The following is a 26,341-nucleotide window of genomic DNA, read 5'->3' on the forward strand; positions in this document are numbered from 1 at the left end:
GGTATGGGTGACAATCTGAAGCATTACTACATACAAAATATACATTAGCCACATACGGCTGGAATATATACACAACCACGCAGTTTATATCATCAGTCCACTCGGCTGGAACAAAATAAACCCAAACACACAGTATAATAAGCCAACACGGCTGAAAGTAAACATGCACAGTGGAAAACACAAAATAATACAAACATAAGACCAACAACGGTACTAACAAAAATACATGTAACCACCAGTATAGGCTCCAAAAATCCACATCGACTTGTTTGAAAGCAAAACACACAAAATTAACATACCCCCCAAATAGTAATAAAACCCAAAAGGAAAACTACCCTTGAGTGTGACGTAGGACCCAGGACTGGCAGCCGGCATCTCTCCAAGCATCCACGAATCATCTACTGCTACCTGGCGAAAGAAAACCATTTTGTGGGGTGGTGAGTATTGCAACTCAGCGGGTAAAGGAAAGATAGTGCATGAACATAAAACACAACTAGAAAGTAAGACAAGAGTATACAGTCTCATAAAAGAAATAGCATATACTAAAATAAAACTATAATATATTCTCGTACCTGAATCCATACCCTAGGCTAGGTAATAGAATGTCAGAAGTAGTACTAACCTGCTACAATACTGCTCATAACTTCAGAGGTAATATGTAAGGTATATACAAACTTCCAATAGGTAAACCAAGGACTAAACACTTACAACGAGGACATATCTCAACATAAGCAAGCATAGCGACATAAATGAGCAACAACCACATAAACTAATACCAACAGCAGAAGCAAGCAACAACAGCATAAGCTAGTAACAACAACAAAAGTAGCAACAACAGCATCAGCAGAAATAATGATAACAGCGTATGCACAAATGGTCACCCTGCCCACCTCTCTGCACTACGACCTCTGTATGGTCGAGAGGTCGGATCGATGACAACTGTACCCCCCAAAGGTTGTCACTCCTCTCGAGTGGCCGGATGGACAAGTGCTAAGTAGCTATCTAGCTACCAAGCGAAGGGGATCCCTACTGCTCACAACTCCAGCTACCACTACCCATGAGTAGTCGAGTGCGACACAACAAGACAAGCGGCATCTCCTCCAGCTACCACTACCCATGAGTGGCCGAGTGTGCGGCGCGGCCCGACGGCTCACTCCCCCACAAGGAAGAAGTGGTCGCCTGCATGCATGCAATGACATGACGCGTAGAATGCAGCAGTCATCATATAAACATAAGCAAAAGTCAGGTATAAGGTATACTACATGAAGTCAGCATGCTTAATACGGTACATAAGCAAATAACAAGCAAAACATACAAGGTGGGTATCTCGTATCTGCTAAATATCATTGATAGCAATAAGAGACTGTATGGATATAGAAACGAATATCTCAAAGGTTTTGAGTGGAAGTATCAAGCATAGGAAAAATTACGAGTGGAGTCAAGGTAAAGCAGTCATTATCCAAAAAATAACTCATGCACTAAGTTCAAAGAACTAAAGGATCAAAGGAAGAAGTACCCGCCTTTAACTGTAGATCGTGTTGTATTTTCTTTACTTCCAAACACTTGTCTCGTATCAGTGTCCTGCAATAAACCGTGCGATTACAACCAAATCCCTTCATACATTAAATAGCTACCTAAATCCAAATCTAACCAAGAAACCCTAGTTAAACCTATCCAAATCCAAAGAATATGATTACAATCATGTACTCATCAAACTTAACTATTAAACACTCATTCATCAACCGATCCATTAAATAAAAGATTAAACCTCCCTAAATCATGCCGTTATTTAATCCATGTTTCAAAACAAGTAATCATTGCCCATAACTTCTAATTAACAACTACACTGTTCCAATTTGAATCTACATGTATGAATCCACCATAACTTACCTCAATCCATATTTGCAACAGCAATCCTCCACATCACAGGGATCACCACAATCAAAAATTTGCAACCCAACCCACACCCTAAATCAAAATTTAACACTTCCTTAATTAGGCAGAAGATCACATACTCAACCACTCACCTTTCGGTTACATTGTCGAATCAACTATGCCTGGTTAGAAACTTTCTGTCGGACCAGGGATTCAATTCCAGCACCGGTCTTGAAGTTGGATTGGCGACTGAAGGTAAGGATTTGGTGGTTGCAGCTAGGGAACGACATCAGGCAATCGGCCGATAAGAAGAGGCTCGGTTGAAGGCGATGGTGGTGTTGCCCAAAGCTAGGTCTCGGCTCGCAGAGAAGAAGGTCGACGCTGTGGCTCGAGAGGGATGAGGTCACCGGCTATGGTCTGTGCTGCTCGTGCGAGAGGGAAAGGTCGGCGCCTGGGGCTCGTCGTGACCGGCCGTGGTGTGGCATCTCGGGTGCTGGCGTGAGGAGGGTCGGCGGCTGGGTTGCGGGAGATCGCAAGAGGGAGAGGGAAGAGAGGAGTCAGCTGGAGTAGCGTGGGTATCACGATGGAGAAGAGGGGGCATCGGTGCAAACAAGGGGAAAGGGAATTCGGGTAAAGAGGAGGAAACAGAGTAATATTTTATACTTAGGCTTAAGTTAATTAAACCCTAAGTTATTCCTCAATCAACTCCCACCTCCGTGTATTCCAAACAGGTTTTTCTCAGGCTCATGCACGCATCCCCCCTAAGTACGTCATACAGACTCCGATTAAATCCCAGAAAATTTCTAAAAATTTCTAAAAATTCCGTTAAGGCTATTAGCCTATTAAACCTTGTTATTTAATTATTATCTAGTTTAATATTTTACAATACTACTCTTGAAGCTAGATGTTAATTAAGTGAGTGCCAGTAACTCATTTAATTAATGGGCATTCGATATTTTAAACACAGGGAGATTAACACACTCATGATAAGAAGGAGCCCATAATGTAATATGGGATTGGTGCGGTAGTTCAATAATAACTCTTTAGTGATATGAGTTATTATTGATGAAATTGAGTTGGGTCTTCGGATTGAACACAGGAAGCTCAAGTCCATCAAGAGGCCAAAACAAATTCCTCATCTCGGTCCCTGTTGTAGCCTCTCTATATAAGCCTTTTTATTCACCTAAAGCCCAACTTCTTACCCAAGCTAGGGGCGGCCACATCCTTGCTTGGTGTCCAAGCAAGGGGGTCGGCCAAGCCTTCTTGGTGCCCAAGTTGTGGGTTGGCCAAGCCATGCTTGGTGACCAAGCATGGGGCCGACCACTAGAAGAGAAAAGGAAAGGTTTTATTCAAAATAAAATTTTGTTAAAAACTTTCCTTTTATAGCCATCTACAAAGGGATTTAAAAGAGAAATTTTAATTTTAAAATCTTTCCTTTTTTGAAGCCATCCACATGGTTCTAAAAAATAGTTTTAAATTTTAAAATCTTTCCTTAAAAGAGAAATTTTAATTTTTGGTTAAAACTTTCCTTTTTGTAACCGTGATTTAAAAGGGAAGTTTTAATTTTAATCTTTCTTTTTTTGTAGATATCTACAATGTTTAAAAGAGATATATTAATTTTAAAATTTTCCTATTGTAGCCATCACAATAGAAAATTTAAAAGAGAGAGATTTTAATTATTATTAAAATTTTCTTTTTTGTCATGACCAAGGATTATAAAAGAGAGGTAAAGGATGCCTTATGGGAACAACACACATCTCTCTAAAGCCCTCTCTCTTCTATTCTCCTTGGTGGCCGGTTTTCTCTCTTTTCTCCCTTTCTTCTTGTGCTTCCTTAACGGCGGCACATCAAGGATTGGAAAATCCTTGGTGGTCGGTTACTTGGAGAGGAAGAACAAGAGAAGAAAGTTTCCTATTTTGGCATCCCTTGGTGGCTAAAGGCTTGGAAGAAAGAAGAAGGTTTGGGTGGATTTCATCTTGGTAGATCGTCGTCCACATGACGTCCAAGAGGAGGAGAGGAATACAACAGAAGATCAAGATGTCTTTAGATACAAAGAAATGTATAATTAATTATTTGTTTCTGTTGCATAATTAGTTTGTGTTCTTTGTATGGATCCTGAAATACCAACACAAGAGACTATCGATTTTGTATTTCATTTGTGTGCTTTGATTTTGTGTTTTGATCTTGTGCTTTGTTTGAGGTCTCTGTAGTTAAACCTAGGGTTACTGTAAGGAATTAAATATTCAATTTCTTTGAAAGGCTTTGTCTAAGTAGTGGTGGATGATCCCATAACCAAGAAGGTCGAGTGCCTCGCTATGTTTAACTTGGAAGCCAATTCTTAAAATATATATTTAATCAACTTCTGTAATATGGTTTAACTTCTAAAGAATATATGGGTTGAGCTTGGAGTAAAAATATTAAGTTTCGTTTCCAATCTAAGTTTAACTTTAGAAGAACGAACTTGGAGTAAAAATGTTAAGTTTCGTTTCCAATCCAAGTTTAACTTCTGACGAGTACATGGGTTGCTAGGAAAAGTTCTAAGCTTGTATAAATTTTTGTATAGGGGAAACAGAACACAATTCCAAGTAGCGACCAACAATTGGTATCAGAGCTAGTTTTCTGCCTCTATATGTTTGGTTTTCAATTAAATTATGCACTTTTCATACATAAATTAGGTAGGATAATAGTATGATGTGCAAATAGATTAACTCTGTGGTTGCTGGCATCCTACTTCCAATTATTATGGCCCTATTGTGTTTTGTGTGTGATTGGACCCTTGGGCATGTCGAGGGCATTTTATATGCGTGCATGATTGTAATTATTAAATACAACAGGAGTTGTATTAGTTTTAGGATTTTACATTATGTTCAATCTAGATTACATGTACATTCCTTCATGGAATATAGAATCGATAAACGTAAAATTTTATTTTGTTGCGGTTCATCTCCTTGCTATGTGTGGTGCTACCTTGAGGACCGGAGGCGCAGCAGAAAAGGAACCAAGAAGGGTGCAACGGCATAAACCCTAGGGCCAGCGGCCAGGGTTGGCGGCGGCTAGGGTTGGCGGCATATAGAGGACAACTATAGATGAGGCCATAATAGTTGGAAAATTATTTTTTCATATTTATTACCTTTTAAGCTGTGATGTGTGTGTTGTGTTTGTGTGCATGTTAAAATTCCTCGTTTTAAATAACTAAGTGGGAGATGAATTATTTAAATTCCACAGTCTCTATTCCTGGTTTGTAAGTGATGCATTCAAACTTGCTCGTTGGCTCTGAGTGCCTTCCTCCACATCGGATGAGTTTGTTTGCAGATCACTAGATCAAACTTCCTTAATGGATGATTATAGGAAATTATTTAAGTGCATGTGATCTTCTCCATCTGAAGGGGCACAACCCTATTTAATGGACTAAGTATCAAGTAATGGTATACACTTAGGTGCATTTAATAGTATCCTCCCCATCGGAGTCACTGCTATTATTTGTGTGACCGAAGAAAAATCAACTATTAATTTTATTTGTCATAAAGTTAGGATGACAAGATAATAAAATTAATGGGTAAAACCCCCTCTTACAAATGTTTGAATTTGTATATGTCCACAGTATCGTGGCATACAAAATTCACGGTGTTTTGAAGTGTTGGTGAATTTAAATAATATTATTTGAGGAATCAATATTATTTTAAATTCTAAAGTATTGACCAAATATTTTGTGATTCTTAAGATTTCAAATGACTTTCAATCCTCTTGTTGTTATATTAAAAGAGAACAAACTTACTAGTCCAAATTACATTGATTGGAAATGAAACTTAGACATTGTCTTAACTGCTCCTAGTATACCTGATAAGGATTCTAGTAAAGAGGAGATAGAGAGACATAGGAAATGGTTCAAGGAAGATGAGATGACGCGGTGTTACATTTTGGCTTCAATGTTAAATGTGCTGCAACATCAGCATTAGGCCCTATCCACTGCCTATGGCATAATGCTCAATCTCAAGGAACTCTTCGGATACCAGAATCAGGCTGTCAGGAAGGAGAACAATAAAGATGCATCTTATTCATTAGTTGCTGAAACATGTTTAGCGGTGTTATCTACCGGTACTTGGTGTGTAGATACGGGAGCCACCGATTATGTCTGTAATTTATTGCAAGGGTTCCAAGAAACCCGATGACTACATGAAGGGGAAATCACTGTCTACATGGGCAATGCTACGAAAGTAACGGTTGTTGCAGTGGGAGATGTTTATTTATCTTTTGATAGGAATAAAACATTGATTTTTGAGAAATTATCTTTACGTACCAAGTTTTTGAAAGAACTTGATGGATGGATATTCTGTTTCTTTTGATGACAAAGTAGTTGTCAAGAAAAATAGCGTAGTTATCTGTTCTGTTACGTTGGTTGGCAATTTGTATACTCTAAATCTAATAACTCCTATGATACAACAAATGGAAATTAATAATACATCTTCTAATTCTAATAAGAGAAAGCAACGTTCGGAAATGAACTTAACATATCTTTGACATCTAAGACTTGGTCATATTAACTTGAGTAGGATTCAAAGGCTAATAGCCGATGGACCTTTGGGTTCATTGGTGGTGGAAAACTTTCCAACCTGCGAATCTTGCTTGGAAGGGAAAAAATGACCAAAGAGACCTTTTAAGGCTAAGGGGTATAGAGGCAAAGATGTGTTGGAATTGGTTCATTCTGATTTGTGTGGACCTATGACTATCCAGGCAAGAGGTGGTTTCGAATATTTTGTCTCTTTTATAGACGACTATTCGAGATACGGATACATTTACTTGATGCACCGTAAGTCTGAGTGCTTTGATAAGTTCAAAGAGTACAAGGCTGATGTGGAGAAACGTCATGGTAAAAGTATCAAGACACTACGGTCTGATCGTGGTGGCGAGTACCTCTTAGAAGAGTTTAGGAGTTACTTATCAGAAGCCAGGATTCAATCCTAACTGTCTGCACCTGGTACACCCCAACAGAATGATGTTGCAGAATGAAGGAATAACACTCTTATGGAAATGGTTAGATCAATGATGAGTTATTCAGAATTACCAAATTCGTTTTAGGGATATGCTTTAGAAACGACAATGTACATTCTGAACTTGGTACCTTCTAAGTCAGTACTCCCACAGAATTGTAGAATGAGCGTAAGCCTAGTCTGAAACATATTCGAATTTGGGGTAGTCTAACACATGTGCTGAAGGGAGACACTGATAAGTTGGAATTATGTACAGAAGTTAGCTTGTTTGTGGGTTATCCTAAAGGAACGAAAGGTGGTTTATTTTATAATCCTAAAGATCAGAAGGTCATTGTTAGCACCAATGCCCGATTTTTAGAAGAGGACTATGTAGTGAACCACAAGCCCATGAGTAAAATTGTTCTTGAGGAAATAAGAGAAGACACGTCTACTTTAGTACCAATAGTACAAGATGAGATACCACAAGAAACTATAACACGTGTCACAAATGATGCACAATTACAAGTAGTGCCTCGTTGTAGTGGGATGGTTGTTAGTCAGCCTGATAGATTCATGTTTTTGAGAGAGTCTTCAGACTTGCTCCCTGGTGAACATGAACCTGATCCAGTTTAATGAACCTTCGGCTTCGAGATCATGGAACATCCGGTTCAATGAAGTAATCTAGTTTTATGGATTCATTCAATGTCCGGATGAGTCTTGTGTATATAAGAAGAGTGACAGAAACGTGGTGGTATTTCTTATACTATACGTAGATGATATTTTACTCATTGGCAATAATGCCAAAGTATTGTCAGACGTAAGGGTATAGTTATCCAAGCAGTTTGATATGAAGGACTTGGGAGAATGTGGACATATTCTTGGGATCAAAGTAATAAGGGATCGCAAGAAAAGGATGTTGTGCTTATCCCAAACTTCATACATCGATACTATTCTAGCTCATTTTAGCATGCAAAACTCCAAGAAAGGTTTTCTACCTTTTCGACATGGAGTACCTTTATCTAAAGAGATGTCTCCTAAGACATCAAAGGAGATAGAGGATATGAAGACAGTTCCTTATACTTCGGCTGTAGAAAGCCTAATATATGCGATGCTATGTATGAGACCGGATATCTGTTTTGCCATGGGCATGGTTAGCAGATATCAAAGTAACCCAGGACAAGGACATTGGACTGCTGTAAAGTATATATTGAAGTACCTGAAAAGGACTAGAGATTATATGCTAGTTTACTAGGCAGATGATTTGCTCCCTGTGGCTTACACAAATTCGGACTTTCAATCAGTTAGGGACAATAGTAAGTCAACCTTGGGGTATGTGTTTACTTTGGGAAGTGGAGCTATAGCTTGGAGGAGTGTTAACCAAAAATACGTTTCAGACTCCACCATGGAAGTTGAGTATGTGGCAGCCTCTGAGGCAGCCAAAGAAGCTGTATGGCTCAGAAACTTCTTGATAGACTTAGATGTGATTCCTGGTTTACCCAAAATATCACAATTTATCAAAATGCTCCTGTGAATTTTTTAAGGTATTTTTGAAATTCAGCTGGAATTTGATTTGAGAATTTTAGAAACCCAATCGATCAGCCAATCGATTGGGAAGCCTCAATCGATCAGCCGATCGTTTCTTCGAGAGCAGAGCCTCGCTGAATCGATCATCCGATCGATTCAACCTTGCCTGGATCGATCAGTGGATCGATTCAGAGGCAATTTCCACGAACAAAAGCTCGCAGAATCGATCAGGCGATTGATTGAAATGGTTTCAATCGATTGAGACCCGACTTCAATCGATTGGGAATGTTGATTTTGGTTGGGAAAGCCTGATTTCAGCATTTGAAACTATTTTTAGTCTAGGTAACCATGCTTAACCCCTTGAAACACATTTGTATACATTTAGGGGGAGTTTTCATGATTAAAACATAGATGGATTGGTTAAGGAAGACTAAGTAGAAGTTTAGGTTGAGGTTTAGTTTTAAATATTAATTTTTGAACCTTGAAACTTCAAAATTTGGGTTTCCTAAAGCTTTAGAGATTCCAAGTTATTGTTGGTGTAATGACAGAAGTTACGAGCATGTCTTTAGGGGGGTTACTCTTTAAGGACATGAAAAATAATTTTTCATAAGCCTTGGAAGGTGGTTAACCTTCCTTAGCGTAAATGCTCAAGGTTGAGCATTTGAACACAATGGAGAGTGGATATCTTCATTGTTTAGTTGTGTTTGCTGAAGGATGAGCATTAGATGCAATGAAGGATATGGGACCTTCATTGGGATTGCTTGATTGGTTAATGTTCAAGGGTGAGCATTGGATACGATGAAGGGTATGAGACCTTCAATATGGTGTTGTGAACAACGAGTGAAGTTGTGAACAATGTTAAGTTAGGCCTCTGCCCCTCTAGTAAATTTAGGGGAAGAATACAGGGTCTATACTATGCCTTCATTACCTTAAGAGGGAGTTTGCCCTCTAGGAAAGGGAGAGAATGAAGGAAACCCTCATTCATGCTTTGGCATGAGGAAGAACTTAAGGCTATGAATTAGCCTAACTTAAAGGTATTGTCAAACATAAAAAATGGCAAGATTATTGATGCAATATCCCCTGGGTTAAGGTTGACCAGGTTGACTAAGCTTGAGTTGGCTGAAACTTGAGTCTTGATGTTTGAGTTTCGTTGTTTGACAATACATGAAGATTGCTGGTGCAATTATCCATTTGGGGAGATTGCTGGTGCAATTCCCCTCTAGTCAAGATTTGACCAGATTGGTGTGAAGAAGAGTCAAGTAGGTTAAGGTTGACCAGATACTTGACTGAGAAAGTCCTAACTGAATGTTAGGAAGATGGAAAATCCTAGTGAGTGAAACTAGGTGAAAGCCCTGGTGAGTGAAACTAGGTGGTTGGGAAATCCTGGTGAGTGAAGCCAGGTAAAAGTCCTGGTGAGTAAAGCCAGGCAGATGGGAAACTCTAGTGAGTGAAGCTAGGCAGAAGAAAATCCTGGTGAGTGAAGTCAGGTGAAAGCCCTAGTGAGTGAAGGTAGGTAGAAGGAAAGTCCTGGTGAGTGAAGCCAGGCAGATGAAAAGTCCTAGTCAGTGAAGCTAGGCAGAAGGAAAGACCTGGTGAGTTAAGCCAGGTATATGGAGATCCAGGTGGGTTAAGGTTGACCGAACACTTGGAGTTGGGAAGTCCAAGTAGGTCAAAGGGTTGACCAGATACTTGACATGAGGAAATTCAGATGGATCAAGGGTGACCGGACATCTGGTGGAAGTCCAAGTGGGTCATGGAGGACTGGACACTTAGCACGAGGCGATATGTCCAAGTGGGTCAAGGTTGAACGGACACTTGGCGCGAGGAGAAAAGCCCAAGTGGGTCAAAGGAATTGACCGGATGCTTGGTGAAGAGTCCTAGCAGGTTAAGGTTGACCGGATGCTAGGCATGAGGTTCGAATAGGTCATGGTTGACCGGATGTTGGAGTTGGGGACATTGGACTTGAGTTTAGGCAAGTCAAGGGGGTGTTAATCGATCGGTTGATCGATAGAACCGAAGCCCAATCGATCAGCCGATAGATTGGGTGAGTGTTGTGACAAGTAGCAGCCCAATTGATCTACCAATTGATTGGGAGCAATTGTCACGAGCACAGAACCTTCCCCAATCAATCAGCCGATCGATTGGGCACCTCCAATTGATCGGTCGATCGATTGGAGGCTAGATTTCTCACGCGCACAGACGCGAGAAAGGCTAAATCGATTGGTCGATCAATTCATCCATTTCCAGCAGAGCACAGAGGTGCTCTGAATCGATCAGCCGATCAATTCAAACTCTTCCCAATCGATTGAGAGACATTCAATCGATTGAGATTTGACTGTTATGCAGGTTATAGTCATTGGCGAGCATCTTCTCCAGCGACAACAGTGCCATCTTAGTAATGATTAACGAGCTTCTCCACACTTTTACAGCCAGTTCTTGAAGGCTCTTGGAGACAAGTGTAGTTACACTTCCAAGGTTCAAGAGGCAACAACAAGCAACAAGTAAGCAAGAAGAAAGAGCTTTCATTTGTATCTTTTGTATTTTCTTCTTGTGGGTGTTGTATATTGTTGTGTGAGTTTGTACGAGGCTGTGACCGAGAAGGAGTGTTTTGATTAGTGGAGTGTGTGTCGCATGTGGATCCTTGGACTAGTCAACTCTTCTTGAGGTGGATACCATGTAAATCCTTAGTGTTAGTGTTATGAGTGTGTTTCTTGTTGTTTATTCTACTGCATATCATCGAAGAATCACATCAACAAACGCGACGAGCTATTCACCCCCCTCTAGCATATTTCGACCCTAACAAGGCTGACCAGGGCTACAAGTAACCCCGATGGCTAGCCATGGCTGCAGCTAGCCTTGGCTCAATGGATGGTCGTGGCCGTGGCTGACCATGACTCGATGGTCGGCCGTGGCTGCGACTGTCCCGGGTGGCCGTGGCTATAACTGCCCCGGGTGGCCATGGCTACCCCAGTTATTAACTATAATGCATAATGTATGAGTAACTATAATGCCTTAAATGTCCATAACTATAATGCTTTCGATGTCTGTTTTGATTCTTATATTATTGTTTCATTTTTGAATTATGATCATAAGGTACTATTTAAATTCATAATGTTGTTTGTGTAGGTTTCATTTTTCCATGAGCTTAGTATAGTTGGAGATACTCATATTTGTTCACCCGATTTCTATATTTCTACGTTCATTACTATACAATTAATTATCATTATATAAATTTAACAATAATTAATTATATTATTGTTAATTAATTGTAATAGATCCAATGTTTACATAAGAATTCCTGTAGATTTTTCCTGTAGCATGTACTAGCATGATTCATCTCAAAATTTTAACTACCAAACACAATGTACTTGTGCTTGATTCTACATTAATGCTAGTAATATATTATACGTATGTGTGGGTTTTCAATTTGACAAGGTCTTCTTTGTTACTATGTCTTAAATTTAGATTTATGTATAATAGCTGTTAATAATATTTTAATAAATAAATAAAGAAAAATGTAAAATGAAAGAAGTTGGATGTACAAAAAAAATTTACCTGAACATTGGAGTTTAACTGATGAGTTTATAATTGGGTTGAACTAATTTTTTAATTTTGTAACTAGTAATGTTAAGTATATGAATGGTAATAAGATAAGGTGTCCATACAGAAAGTGTCATAATGGAAAATTTTTATATTGCGATATAGTTTCAGAACATCTTTGTAGATTTGGTTTTACCCCGAATTACTATATTGGACATGTCATGGTGAACCGTTCATATATATTGAGGATCACGGATGGAATATCCAAGTCTCAGTTAGTGGAGATCAGAGTTATTATGAACAATTAAATTCATATCAAAGGATGGTAATTGATGCAACATGTCAGAATTTTATTCCCAAAACGCATGGTGTAAGTTCTAGTTTTCCTCCAATAGTTGAACACATGTTTACTACTTATACATCACTGTTGGAGAAACCAGAAGTACCAGGTGTTGATGAAACATATCGTAAATTTTATGAAGTGTTGAGTGCCGCAAATGAACCATTATGGGCTGGTTGTGACAGTCATACTAAATTATCTCTCACCACAAGACTGTTGAATGTCAAGGCAGAGCATAATATGTCAGAAGATTGTTTTAATGATTTTGTTCAAGTTATTGGGGAGGCATTACTGTGTGATTACATACTGTCTAATGATTTTTACAGTATAAAAAAACTTATGAAAGAATTAGGTCTTCCAGTGGAAAGAATTGATTGTTTGAAGAGATCGTTGTATGATATATTGGGGAGATGATGCAGATGCAGATGTTTGTAAATTCTGTAATCAAGATAGGTACAAAACTACCAGAATGAGTCAATAGAAACGTAAATCATATAGTTAGTTATTTTATTTGCCTTTAACTCCTAGGTTACAAAGACTTTATGCATCAAAGGCAACTGCTAAACACATGACTTGGCATTCAACTCATCAAATAGAAGAGGGGCTAATGTGTCATCCATTATATGTAGATATGTGTAAAAATTTTGATAGAACATATCTGGAATTTGTAAAGGAGACTCGAAATATTAGATTATGTCTCTGTGATGATGGATTTGCTCCATTTGGCAAATCATGAAGAAATTATTCTTGTTGGCTAGTTATCTTAACTCCGTATAATCTTTCACATAGGATGTACATGAAAACACCTTATATATTTTTAACATTGGTTGTACCTGGCCCGTAAAATTTGAAGTAGTTAATGTTGGGACATTTCGGAGCTAGGGGGGGGGGGGGGGGTTGAATAGCTCCCTCGCTTTGCTTCGATGATGGTGATGTAGTGAAAAAAATCGAAGCAACCCTCCCAATGCTAATACAAGGATTTACTTGGTATCCACCTCAAGAAGAGGTGATTAATCCAAGGATCCACACTCTCACACACATCCACTATCAAAATACTCCTTCTCAGAACAATCAGAGGTGGAGAAACCTCGTACAATCTCACACGGAGAAATGCAATAAGAATACCAGCAAAAATAAAAGTAAAAACACTTTACAATGAAATTTTTACTTGGCTTGTTATCTTCTTGTTGCTTGGAGTCACTCCTTGTTAATTTAGAAGTGCAATAACACTTCACCCTGAATCATCCAAGAAGTGGTGGAGAGAATCGTGTAAGCACTGTTGTGTTTGAACCTCGTTGTCGTCTTTACCGCGATCTAGGGCTCCCAATCAATTAGGCTTACTTCCAATCGATTACCACGTAAGATCTGAGCAATCTCAAGCATCCAAACTTCGCAACATGTGTAACCATCGTCTCCCAATATATCGACCAATCAATGGGAGCATCTGGATTAATAGGGTTATCGATCCAGTGCGCTTCTATGTTCTCACAGAAGACCCCAGAATCGATTGCCCAATCAATTCTGGCTTCCTCACGTCATTGCAATAAATCAAGTCCCAATCGATTGCTTGATCGATTGGAGTATCCCAATCGATCAGCTGATCTATTGGGGAGCACACTGTGTTCTTCACGCGAGCAGCCTCCAATCGATCAGCTGATCGATTGGGCTGTCCTTGCTAGCAAAACTCTCCCCAATCGATCAGCTCTCAATCGATCAACTGATCGATTGGGAGCTAGTTCAATCGATCGGCTGATTGATTGACCAACCCTTACTTGACTAACTCAAGTCTAGGGTTTCAAATCCTAACATCTGGTCATGCTTGATATGTTGGGACTATTGGTGCGGGAAGCATCTGACGATCAAATCTAAGTTTTGATAATGACAAAGGGTTCAAAGTTAAGGTTAGTTGTTGTCTAACATATTTGAATGAGTTTGCAGGAAAACCCTAAGTGTACTTAGGCAAAAGTCCTAGCTGTGGTTAGGCAGGTGGAAAATCCTAGGGGGTCGTAACCCTAGGTCTTAGGGGGTGGTAACCCTAGGCAGAAAGTCTTGGCGGGTCGAGGGCTTCGGGAAAAAGTCATAGAGTTGGGGACTCTACGTGGAAAATCCTGGTGTTGCAAACCAAGTGAAAGACTGGGCGGGTCGTGGAGCGGACGTCCAGCAGAAAGTCCTAGAGCCTCGGGCGTTGAGCAAAAGTCCAGTCGGTCTGGAGGACCGATATTGCTGGTCGCTACTTGGAATTCCATTCTGTTTCCCCTAAAAAAAAATTTATACAAGCACAGAACTTTTCCTAGCAACCCATGTGCTCGTCAGAAGTTAAACTTGGATTAGAAATGAAACTTAACATTTTTACTTCAAGTTCATTCTTCTGAAGTTAAACTTGGATTGGAAATAAAACTTAATATTTTTTCTCCAAGTTCAACCCATGTGTTCTTCAGAAGTTAAACCATATTACAGAAGTTGATTAAATATCTATTTCGAGGATTGACTTCCAGGTTAAACATGGCGAGGCACTCGACCTTCTTGGTTATGGGATCATCCACCACTTCCTAGACAAAGCCTTTCAAAGAAATTAAATATTTAATTTCTCATAGTAACCCTAGGTTTAACTACAGAGACCTCAAACAAAGCACAAGATCAAAACACAAAATCGAAGCACAAAAATGAAATACAAAATCGATAGCCTCTTGTGTTGATATTTCAGGATCCATACAAAGGAAACAAACTAATTATGCAGCGAAAACAAATAATTAGTTATACTTTTCTTTGTATCTAAAACCTCTTGATCTTCTGTTGTATTTCTCTCCTCCTCTTGGACGTCGTGTGGGAGACGATCTACCAAGATGAAATCTACCCGAACCTTCTTCTTTCTTCCAAGACTTTAGCCACCAAGGGATGCCAAAATAGGAAACTTTTTTTTCTTGTTCTTCCTCTCCAAGTAACCGGCCACCAAGGATTTTCCAATCCTTGATGTGTCGCCGACCCTAAGGAACACAAGAAGAAAGGGAGAAAAGAGAGAAAAACGGCCACCATGGAGAATAGAAGAGAGAGGGCTTTAGAGAGATGTGTGTTGTTCCCATAAGGCACCCTCTGCCTCTCTTTTATAATCTTTGATCATGGTAAAAAAAAAATTTTTAATAATAATTAAAATCTCTCTCTTTTAAATTTCCTATTGTGATAGCTACAAAAAGAAAGTTTTAAAATTACTCTCTCTCTTTTAAACATTGTAGATATCTACAAAAATAAAAGATTAAAATTAAAACTTCTCTTTTAAATCATGGTTACAAAAAGGAATGTTTTAACTAAAAATTAAAATCACTCTTTTAAGAAAAGATTTTAAAATTTAAAACTCTCTTTTAAAACCATGTGGATGGCTTCAAAAAGGAAAGATTTTAAAATTAAAATATCTTTTTTTAAATCCATTTGTATATGGCTATAAAAGGAAAGTTTTAAATAAAATTTTATTTTAAATAAAACCTTTCATTTTCTCTTCTAGTGGTCGGCCCCTTGCTTGGTCACCAAGCATGGCTTGGTCGGCCCACAACTTGGGCACCAAGAAGGCTTGGTCGACCCCCCTTGCTTGGAGACCAAGCAAGGATGTGGCCGACCCCTAGCTTGGGTAAGAAGCTGGGCTTTGGGTGGATAAAAAGGCTTATATACAGAGGCTACAACAGGACCGAGAGGAGGAATTGATTTTGGCCTCCTGATGGACTTGAGCTTCCTGTGTTCAACCCGAACACTCAATTTAAGTTTATCAATAATAACTCATACCACTAAAGAGTTATTATTGAACTACCGCACCAATCCCATATTACATTATGTGCTCCTTCTTATCATGAGTGCGTTAATCTCCCTGTGTTTAAGATATCAAATGTCCATTAATTAAATGAGTTACTGACACTCACTTAATTAACATCTAGCTCCAAGAGTAGTACCACTCAACTTCATTGTCATGTCGGACTAAATCCACCTGCAGGGTTTACATGACAATCCTTATGAGCTCCTCAAGGGGACATTATCAACCTAGATTACTAGGATATAGTTTCCTTCTATAATCAACAACACACCATATAAATAATATTATTTTCCAACATATCGGGCCTATTGATTTAACTGAATAAATTTCACCCATTGATAAATTAAAGAAATAAATACTAAGTATATGTGCTTATTATTATATCGGGATTAAGAGTACGCACTTTCATAATAACATAAGTTTTGCTCTTTTATCTAGTCAATATAAAAAGAACAATATCAAATGGTCCTGCTCAATACACTCATAGTGTACTAGTATAATTTTATAGTCAAGATAAACTAATAACAAATTACACTACGATCGTTCCAATGGTTTGTCCCTATCCATCTTGGTGGTGAGCTACTATTTATAATTTATAAGGAACTGATAACATGATCTTCTGTGTGACACTACACACCATGTTATCTACAATATAAATTAAATGACCAACTGTATTAAACATATAAATGCAGACATTTGACCAATGTGATTCTCATTTCAAAAAAAATGTTCATACAAAAAGCTAGGCTTTTAGTATACATCCTGACAATCTCCCACTTATACTAAAAGACTATACTGCTATAAATGCTGTCATACATCTGATTCTCATCCCCTCAGCATGCCCATCAAAAGCTCTCGCTGGAAGGGCCTTAGTGAAAGGATCTACCAAGTTATCTTCTGATGCAATCTTGGCGACAACAACTTCTCCTCATTTCATGATATCTCGTATCAGGTGGTACTTGCGCTCAATGTGTTTACTTGCCTTATGGGCTTGTGGTTCCTTTGAGTTTGCTACTGCACCACTATTATTACAATAAATTGAGATAATTTTGGGCAAACCAGGAATCACATCTAAGTCCATCAAGAAGTTTCTGAGCCATACAACTTCTTTGGTTGCCTTAGAGGTTGCCACATACTCAGTTTCCATGGTAGAGTCTGAAACATATTTTTGCATAATACTCCTCCATGCTATGGCTCCACCTCCCAAAGTAAACACATACCCCGAGGTCGACTTACTATTGTCCCTATCTGATTGGAAGTCCGAATCTGTGTAACCCACAGGGAGCAAATCATCTGCCTGGTAAACTAGCATATAATCTCTAGTCCTTCTCAGGTACTTCAATATATGCTTTACGACAGTCCAATGTCTCTGTCCCGGGTTACTTTGATATCTGCTAACCATGCCCACGGTAAAACAGATATCCGATCTCGTATATAGCATCGCATACATTAGGCTTCCTACAACCGAAGTGTAAGGAACTGCCTTCATGTCCTCTATCTCCTTTGATGTCTTAGGAAACATATCTTTAGATAAAGGTACTCCATGCCGAAAAGGTAGAAAACCTTTCTTGGAGTTTTGCATGCTAAAACGAGATAGGATAGTATCTATGTATGAAGCTTGGGATAAGCACAACATCCTTTTATTGTGATCCCTTATTACTTTGATTCCAAGAATATGTCCACATTCTCCCAAGTCCTTCATATCAAACTGCTTGGACAACCATACCTTTACGTCTGACAACACTTTGACATTATTGCGAATGAGCAGAATGTTATCTACATATAGTACAAGAAATACCACCACGTTTTCGTCACACTTCTTGTATACACAAGACTTATCCGGACACTGAATAAATCCATAAAACTGGATCACTTCATTAAACTGGATGTTCCAAGATCTCGAAGCTTGCTTTAGTCCATAGATAGACCAATTGAGCTTACATACAAGATGCTCTTTGCCCTTCACAATGAATCCCTCTGGTTGCTTCATATGGATGTTTTCTTCAAGACTTCCATTAAGGAATGCTGTCTTGACATCCATTTGCCAAATATCATAATCCATATGAGTGGCAATAGATAAAAGAATCTGGATAGACTTAAGCATGGCTACCGGCGAAAAGATTTCCTCATAATCGATTCCCTCTTTCTGAGTATACCAATTTGCAACAAGCCTTGCTTGAAAGGTTTCCACCTTCCCGTTTATCCCTCTTTTTCTTTTGTAGACCCATTTACATCCAATGGCTTTTACACCATTTGGTGGTTCTACAAGCTCCCATACCTGATTAGAATACATAGATTCTATTTCAGAGTTCATTGCACTTTGCCAAGATGCTGCATCTTTATCTTGGAGTGCTTCATCATATGTCCGGGGATCCGGTTCATGTTCACCAGGGATCAAGTCCGAAGACTCTCCCAAAAACATGAATCTATCAGGTTGCCTAACAACCCTCCCACCACGATGAGACACTACTTGTAATTGTGCATCATTTGTGACACGTGTTGCAGTTTCTTGTGGTATCTCATCTTGTACTGTTGGTACTAAAGTAGACGTGTCTTCTCTTATTTCCTCAAAAATAATTTTACTCATTGCTTGTAGTTGATTACATAGTCCTCTTCTAAAAATCGGGCATTGGTGCTAACAATGATCTTCTGATCTTTAGAACTATAAAATAAACTACATTTCGTTCCTTTAGGATAACCCACAAATAAGCGAACTTTTGTACGTGATTTCAACTTATCAGTGTCTCCCTTCAGCACATGTGCTGGACTACCCCAAATCTGAATATGTTTTAGACTAGGCTTATGCCCATTCTATAATTTTATGGGAGTAGAGGGTACTGATTCAGAAGGTACCAAGTTCAGAATGTACACTGTTGTTTCTAGAGCATATCCCCAAAACGAATTTGGTAATTCTAAATAACTCATCATTGATCTAACCATTTCCATAAGAGTCCTATTCCTTCATTCTATCATACCATTCTGTTGGAGTGTACCAGGTGCAGACTATTGGAATTGAATCCTGGCTTCTGATAAATAACTTCTAAACTCTCCTAAGAGGTACTCGCCACCACGATCAGGCCGTAGTGTCTTGATACTTTTACCATGACATTTCTCCACATCAACCTTGTACTCTTTGAACTTATCAAAGTACTCAGACTTGTGGTGCATCAAGTAAATGTACATGTATCTCGAATAGTCGTCTATAAAAGAGACAAAATATTCGAAATCACCTCTTGTCTGAATAGTCATAGATCCACACAAATCAGAATAAACCAATTCCAACACATCTTTGGCTCTATACCCCTTGGCCTTAAAAGGTCTTTTGGTCATTTTTCCTTCCAAGCACGATTTGCAGGTTGGAAAGTTTTCCACCACCAATGAACCCAAAAGTCCATCGGCTATTAGCATTTGAATCCTACTCAAGTTAATATGACCAAGCCTTAGATGCTAAATATATGTTTGGTTCATTTCTGAAGGTTGCTTTCTCTTATTAGAATTAGAAGATGTGTTATTAATTTTCATTTGTTGCATGTGGGAGTTATTGGATTGAGAGTGTACAAATTGCCAATCAACGTACCAGAACAGATAACTACCCTATTTTCTTGACAACAACTTTGTCATCAAAAGAAACAGAATATCCATCCTCAAATAGTATAGAAACTAAAATCAGGTTCTTTCTAAAACTTGGTACGTAAAGATATTTTCTCAAAATCAATATTTTATTCCTATCAAAAGATAAATAAACATCTCCCACTACAACAACCACCACTTTCGTAGCATTGCCCATGTAGACGGTGATTTCCCCTTTATATAGTCGTCGGGTTTCCTGGAACCGCTGCAATAAATTGCAAACATGATCAATGACTCCTGTATCTACACACCAGGTACTGGTAGATAACATCACTAAGCATATTTCAACAACTAATGAATAAGATACACCTTTATTATTCTCATTTATGTGAGGATAGTCTACTTTTTGTTTCCAATCAATGTAATTTGGACTAGTAAGTTTGTTCTCTTTTAATATAACAACAAGAGGATTGAAAGTCATTTGAAATCTTAAGAATCACAAAATATTTGGTCAATACTTTAGAATTTAAAATAATATTGATTCCTCAAATAATATTATTTAAATTCACCAACACTTCAAAACACCGTGAATTTTGTATGCCACGATACTGTGGACATATACAAATTCAAACATTTGTAAGAGGGGGTTTTACCCATTAATTTTATTATCTTGTCATCCTAACTTTATGACAAATAAAATTAATAGTTGATTTTTCTTCGGTCACACAAATAATAGCAGTGACTCCGATGGGGAGGATACTATTAAATGCACCTAAGTGTATACCATTACTTGATACTTAGTCCATTAAATAGGGTTGTGCCCCTTCAGATGGAGAAGATCACACGCACTTAAATAATTTCCTATAATCATCCATTAAGGAAGTTTGATCTAGTGATCTGCAAACAAACTCATCCGATGTGGAGGAAGGCACTCAGAGCCAATGCGCAAGTTTGAATGCATCACTTACAAACCAGGAATAGAGACTGTGGAATTTAAATAATTCATCTCCCACTTAGTTATTTAAATGAGGAATTTTAACATGCACACAAACACAACACACACATCACAGCTTAAAAGGTAATAAATATGAAAAATAATTTTCCAACTATTATGGTCTCATCTATAGTTGTTCTCTATATGCCGCCAACCCTAGCTGCCGCCAACCCTGGCCGCCGACCCTAGGGTTTATGTCGTTGTGTCCTTCTTGCTTCCTTTTTCGCTGCGCCTCCGATCCTCAAGGTAGCACCACGTATAGCAAGGAGACGAACCGCAACAAAATAAAATTTTACATTTATCGATCCTATATTCCATGAAGGAATGTACATGTAATCTAGATCGAACAGAATGTAAAATCCTAAAACTAATATAACTCCTGCTGTATTTAATAATTACAATCATGCACGCATATAAAATACCCTCGACATGCTCGAGGGTCCAATCACACACAAACACAATAGGGCTATAATAGTTAGAACTAGAATGTCTGCAACCACAGAGTTAATCTATTTACACATCATACTATTATCCTGCCTAAATTTATGTATGAAAAGTGCATAATTTAACTGAAAACCAAATACACAAAGGTAAAAAAAACTAGTTCTGATACCAATTGTTGGAAAGGAAAGATTTTAATAAAATTAAAATCTCTCTTTTAACCATTGTAGATAACTACAAAAAAGGGAAAGATTTTAATAAAATTAAAATCTCTCTTTTAACCATTGTAGATAACTATAAAAAAGGAAAGATTTTAACAAAATTAAAATCTTTCTTTTAACCATTATAGATAACTATAAAAAAGGAAAGATTTTAACAAAATTAAAATCTCTTTTTTAATCCATAGTAGATAGCTATAAAAGGAAAGATTTTAAGAAAATTTTGTTTCAAACAAAAACTTCCTTTTCTCTTCTTGTATGACTGGCCCCTTGCTTGGGCACCAATCAAGGCTTGGTCGGCCCCTTACTTGGACACCAAGCAAGGATGTGGCTGTCCCCTAGCTTGGGTAAGAAGCAAAATCAAAATGGGTGAATGTGAGACTTTTTAGAGGCTACAGCAGGGACCGAGAGGAGGAATTGGTTTTGGCCTCCTGATGAGCTTGAGCTTCCTGTGTTTGACCTGAACACCCAACTCAAGTTTATCAATAATAACTCATACCACTAAAGAGTTATTATTGAACTACCACACCAATCCCATATTACATTATGGGCTCCTTCTTATCATGATTGTATTAATCTCCCTGTGTTTAAGATATCGAATGTCCATTAATTAAATGATTTACTGACAACTCACTTAATTAATATCTAGCTCCAAGAGGAGTACCACTCAACTTCATTGTCATATCCAACTAAGTCCACCTACAGGGTTTACATGACAATCTTTATGAGCTCCTCAAGGGGACATCATCAACCTAGATAACTAGGACACAGTTTCCTTCTATAATTAACAACACACCATATAAATAATATTATTTCTCAACTTATCGGGCCTATTGATTTAACGAATAAATCTCACCTATTTATAAATTAAAGAAATAAATACTAAGTATATGTGCTTGTTATTATATCGGGATTAAGAGTACGCACATCCATGATAACAAAAGTTCTGTTCTTTTATGCAGTCAGTATAAAAGGAACAACCTAAAATGGTCCTGCTCAATATACACATAGTGTACTAGTGTAATTTTATAGTCAAGATAAACTAATACCAAATTACACTACAACCATTCCAATGGTTTGTCCCTATCCATCTTGGTCGTGAGCTTCTATTTATAATTTATAAGGAGCTGATAACATGATCTTCTGTGTGACACCACACACCATGTTATCTACAATATAAATTAAATGGGCAACTGCATTTAACAAAAATGTAAACATTTGACCAATATGATTCTTATTTCAAAATAAATGTTCATACCAAAAGCTAGGCTTTTAGTATACATCCCAATACTTCCTAGGCTACTTAGAAGCCTTGATCATCTCCTCTAGGTCAACTCTAGGGATTACTTTCCTTGTGACCTTCTTAATGACTTTATTAGACTTCTTAGAAGTCTTAATCACATTTGTCGTTGCAAAAATACTCCTAGGGATAACTTCCGTTGTATCCTTGACTTGACCCCTAGACCTAGAGTTGGTTCCATAGCTATATGGAACCCTATGGTAAGAAGTTACATCCTTCTTAGCCTTAGATTTGTATTCCAAACCTCTATGGTCATTGGATGACTTTTGTACTCCTAGACCTAGGTTATGCTCATTTTTCCCTTTTAGGATATTTTCCATCCTTTTTAGGGTCTTTTCCATTTTATCAAGCCTTGACCTCAAGACTCGATTTTCTTCCCATAAATCCCTAGATTTTGGTTTTTCATTATGTCCTTGAGCATTTTTACTTCTAGGCTTATAACTATGGTCCTTAGTGTTCTTGCCTAGTTTATCTACCTTCCTAACCTTAGGTGAGGTAGTCTTAGCATGAAAAGCCATATGTTTTCCCTTAATACTATCATGATTTCTATTTTTATGGTAAATAGCATTAAAATAATATAAGTTAGAACTAGAATGCTTTTTACTATGAGTTAAAGGGATAGATTCAATAAATGATACCTTAGGTTTTACCTTGGAAGCTCCCCCTTGACTTGTGCTTCCTCCTTTGACTTTGACCACTTTCTTCCCCTTTGGACATTGGCTCAGGTAATGTCTTTTTTGGTTGCAAGAAAAGCACACAATATGCTCCTTTCTCTTCTTTATTGTGGGGTTTGTCTCCTTGGGCTTCTCCTTGCCCTTAGGTGTCACTTGACCCTTCTTCTTGGCCAATTTAGGACACTTACTCTTGTAATGCCCTTTTCCCCTACATTCAAAGCAAATAATATGATCTTTATTATTAACAATTGAAATTGTTATACCTTTGCTTATAGGGGTGGCATCTTCTCCTTTTGATCTGGATGTAGAGGCTTCCTCTTGATCCGACAATGACTCTCCTCCAATTGATTTGACTTGACTTGTGGAGGTGGAAGCTTCTTCATCTTCATCTCTTCTTGATCCGGAGATGGAGGCTTCTTCTTCTTCTTCATCCTCTTATACATGAAATAAGGAGTATGCTCCCTCCTTGCCCTTTTGGTTGCACTCCCTTGAGGATGAAGCTTCCTTGACTTCTTCTTCTGATATTGAGCATCTCTCAACCTTAGAATCCTCCTCCTCTTTGTTTTGATCCAATGAGTCGCCCTCTTTGGATTCTTCTTGATTTGGTATAGTGGAGGGGACCTTATGAATCTTTGTCAATTTTCTCCAAAGCTCCTTGGCATCCTTGAATTCTCCAACTTGAGCCAAAATATTGCTCGGTAATAAATTAACCAATAGCTTGGTCACTTTGTCATTTGTCTGGCTCCTTTGAATTTGCTCTTGGCTCCACTTGCTTCTCTTGAGAGTTTTGCCCTTTGAATTTGTTGGAGCTTCAAAGCCCTCCATTAGAGCAAATCATTGCTCTATCTCCATCATAAGAAAAAAATTTATCCTTGATTTCCAAGAATCGAAGCTTGTGGACACAAATGGTAGAGGCACCCTCGTGTCAAATCTGAATCAATCTCCGAATTCCATTTGAAGTTGAGCTTTAATGAAATCTTTGACTTGATGAATTCGCTTCAACTTTTTCACCCTCTAGCCTTGTTGCCCCTTCCGGCGATGATTCCAGTAAAGAGCGACCTTGCTCCGATATCACTTGTTAGGGTTGAAATATGCTAGAGGGGGGTGAATAGCTCATCATGCTTGTTGATGTGCTTCTTCAATGATATGCAGCGGAATAAACAACAAGAAACACACTCACAACGTTAACACTAAGGATTTACTTGTATCCACCTCAAGAAGAGGTGACTAGTCCAAGGATCCACACACGACACACACTCCACTAATCAAAACACTCCTTCTCGGCCACAGTCGGAGGCGAAGAAGCCTCGTACAAACTCACACAACAATATACAACACCCACAAGAAGAAAATACAAAAGATACAAATGAAAGCTTTTTCTTCTTGCTTACTTGTTGCTTGTTGTTGCCTCTTGAACCTTGGAAGTGTAACTACAATTGTCTCCAAGAGCCTTCAAGAACTATCTATGAAAGTATGGAGAAGCTTATGAATCATCGCTGAGATGGCATTGTTGTCGCTAGAGAGAAATAGCTGGAGAAGACGCTCGCCAACAACTATAACCTAGGCAACAGTCAGATCCCAATCGATTGAATGACTCTCAATCGATTCGGGAGAGTTTGAATCGATCGGCTAATTGATTCAGAATGCCTCTGTACTCTACTTCAAATGGCTGAATCGATTGACCAATCGATTCAGCCTTTCTCGCGTCTACGCGCACGAGAAATCTAGCCTCCAATCGATCGACCAATAGATTGGAGGTGCCCAATCGATCGGCTGATTGATTGGGGAAGGTTCTGTGCTTGCGACAATTGCTCCCAATCGATCAGCCGATCAATTGGGTCGCTACTTATCATAGCACTAACCCAATCGATCAACTGATCGATTGGGCTTCGGTTCAATCGATCAACTGATCGATTGACACCCCCTTGACTTACCTAAACTCAAGTCCAAGGTCCCCAACTCCAACATCCGGTCAACCATGACCTGTTGGAACCTCATGCCTAGCATCCGGTCAACCTTGACCTGCTAGGACTTCTTCATCAAGAGTTCGTTCAATCCCTTTAACCCACTTGGACTTTTCTCCTCAAGCCAAGTGTCCAGTCAACCTTGATCCACTTGGACTTATTGTCTCGTGCCAAGTGTCCGGTCCTCCATGACCCACTTGGACTTCCACCAGATGTCCGGTCACCCTTGACCCATCTGGATTTCCTCGTTCCAAGTATCCGGTCAACCCTTTGACCTACTTGGACTTCCCAACTCCAGGTGTCCGGTCAACCTTGACTCACCTAGGTCTCCACGTGCCTGGCTTCATTCACCAGGTCTTTCCTTCTGCCTAGCTTTACTCACTAGTACTTTCCATCTGCCTGGCTTCACTCACCAGGACTTTCCTTCTACCTAACTTCACTTACTAGGGCTTTCACCTGGCTTCACTCACCAGGATTTCTTCTTTCTAGCTTCACTCACTAGGGCTTTCCATCTGCCTGACTTCACTCGCCAGGACTTTCACCTGACTTCACTCACTAGGATTTCCCAACTGCCTGGCTTCACTCACCAGGGCTTTTCATCTAGCTTCACTCACTAGGATTTTTCATCTGCCTAACATCCAGTTAAGACTTACCCAATCAAGTATCCGATCAACCTTGACTTACATGACTCACACCAATCTGGTTAAACCCTGACTAAAGGGGAATTGCACCAGCAATCTCCCCAAATGAACGATTACACCTACAATCTCCATATATTGTCAAACATCGAACCCCAAACTTCAAGACTCAAGCTTGAGCCAACTCAAGCTTAGTCAACCTGGTCAACCCTGACCTAGGGAATATTGCACTAACAGGCTTGCCATGACCGATTGGCCAGGCGCGGCCATGGCCAGCCACGAGGGGATAGCCACGGCCACGATCGGCCACTAGGGACCAACCACGACCATGGTCGTCCACCAGGGGCCAGCTGCAGCCATGACCAACCACCAAAGGCCAGCCGTGGCCAGCCACCAACGGTCACGCCTGGCCCAGACGGGGGCGACCATGCCTTGTACCTAGGCACCAACATTGAGTGTGAGAGGAGAGAGCGGAGAGGGGAGAGAAAAGAGGGATTTAT

The sequence above is a fragment of the Zingiber officinale genome, chromosome 6B (genome assembly GCF_018446385.1).
Source record: "Zingiber officinale cultivar Zhangliang chromosome 6B, Zo_v1.1, whole genome shotgun sequence".
NCBI lineage: Eukaryota > Viridiplantae > Streptophyta > Magnoliopsida > Zingiberales > Zingiberaceae > Zingiber > Zingiber officinale.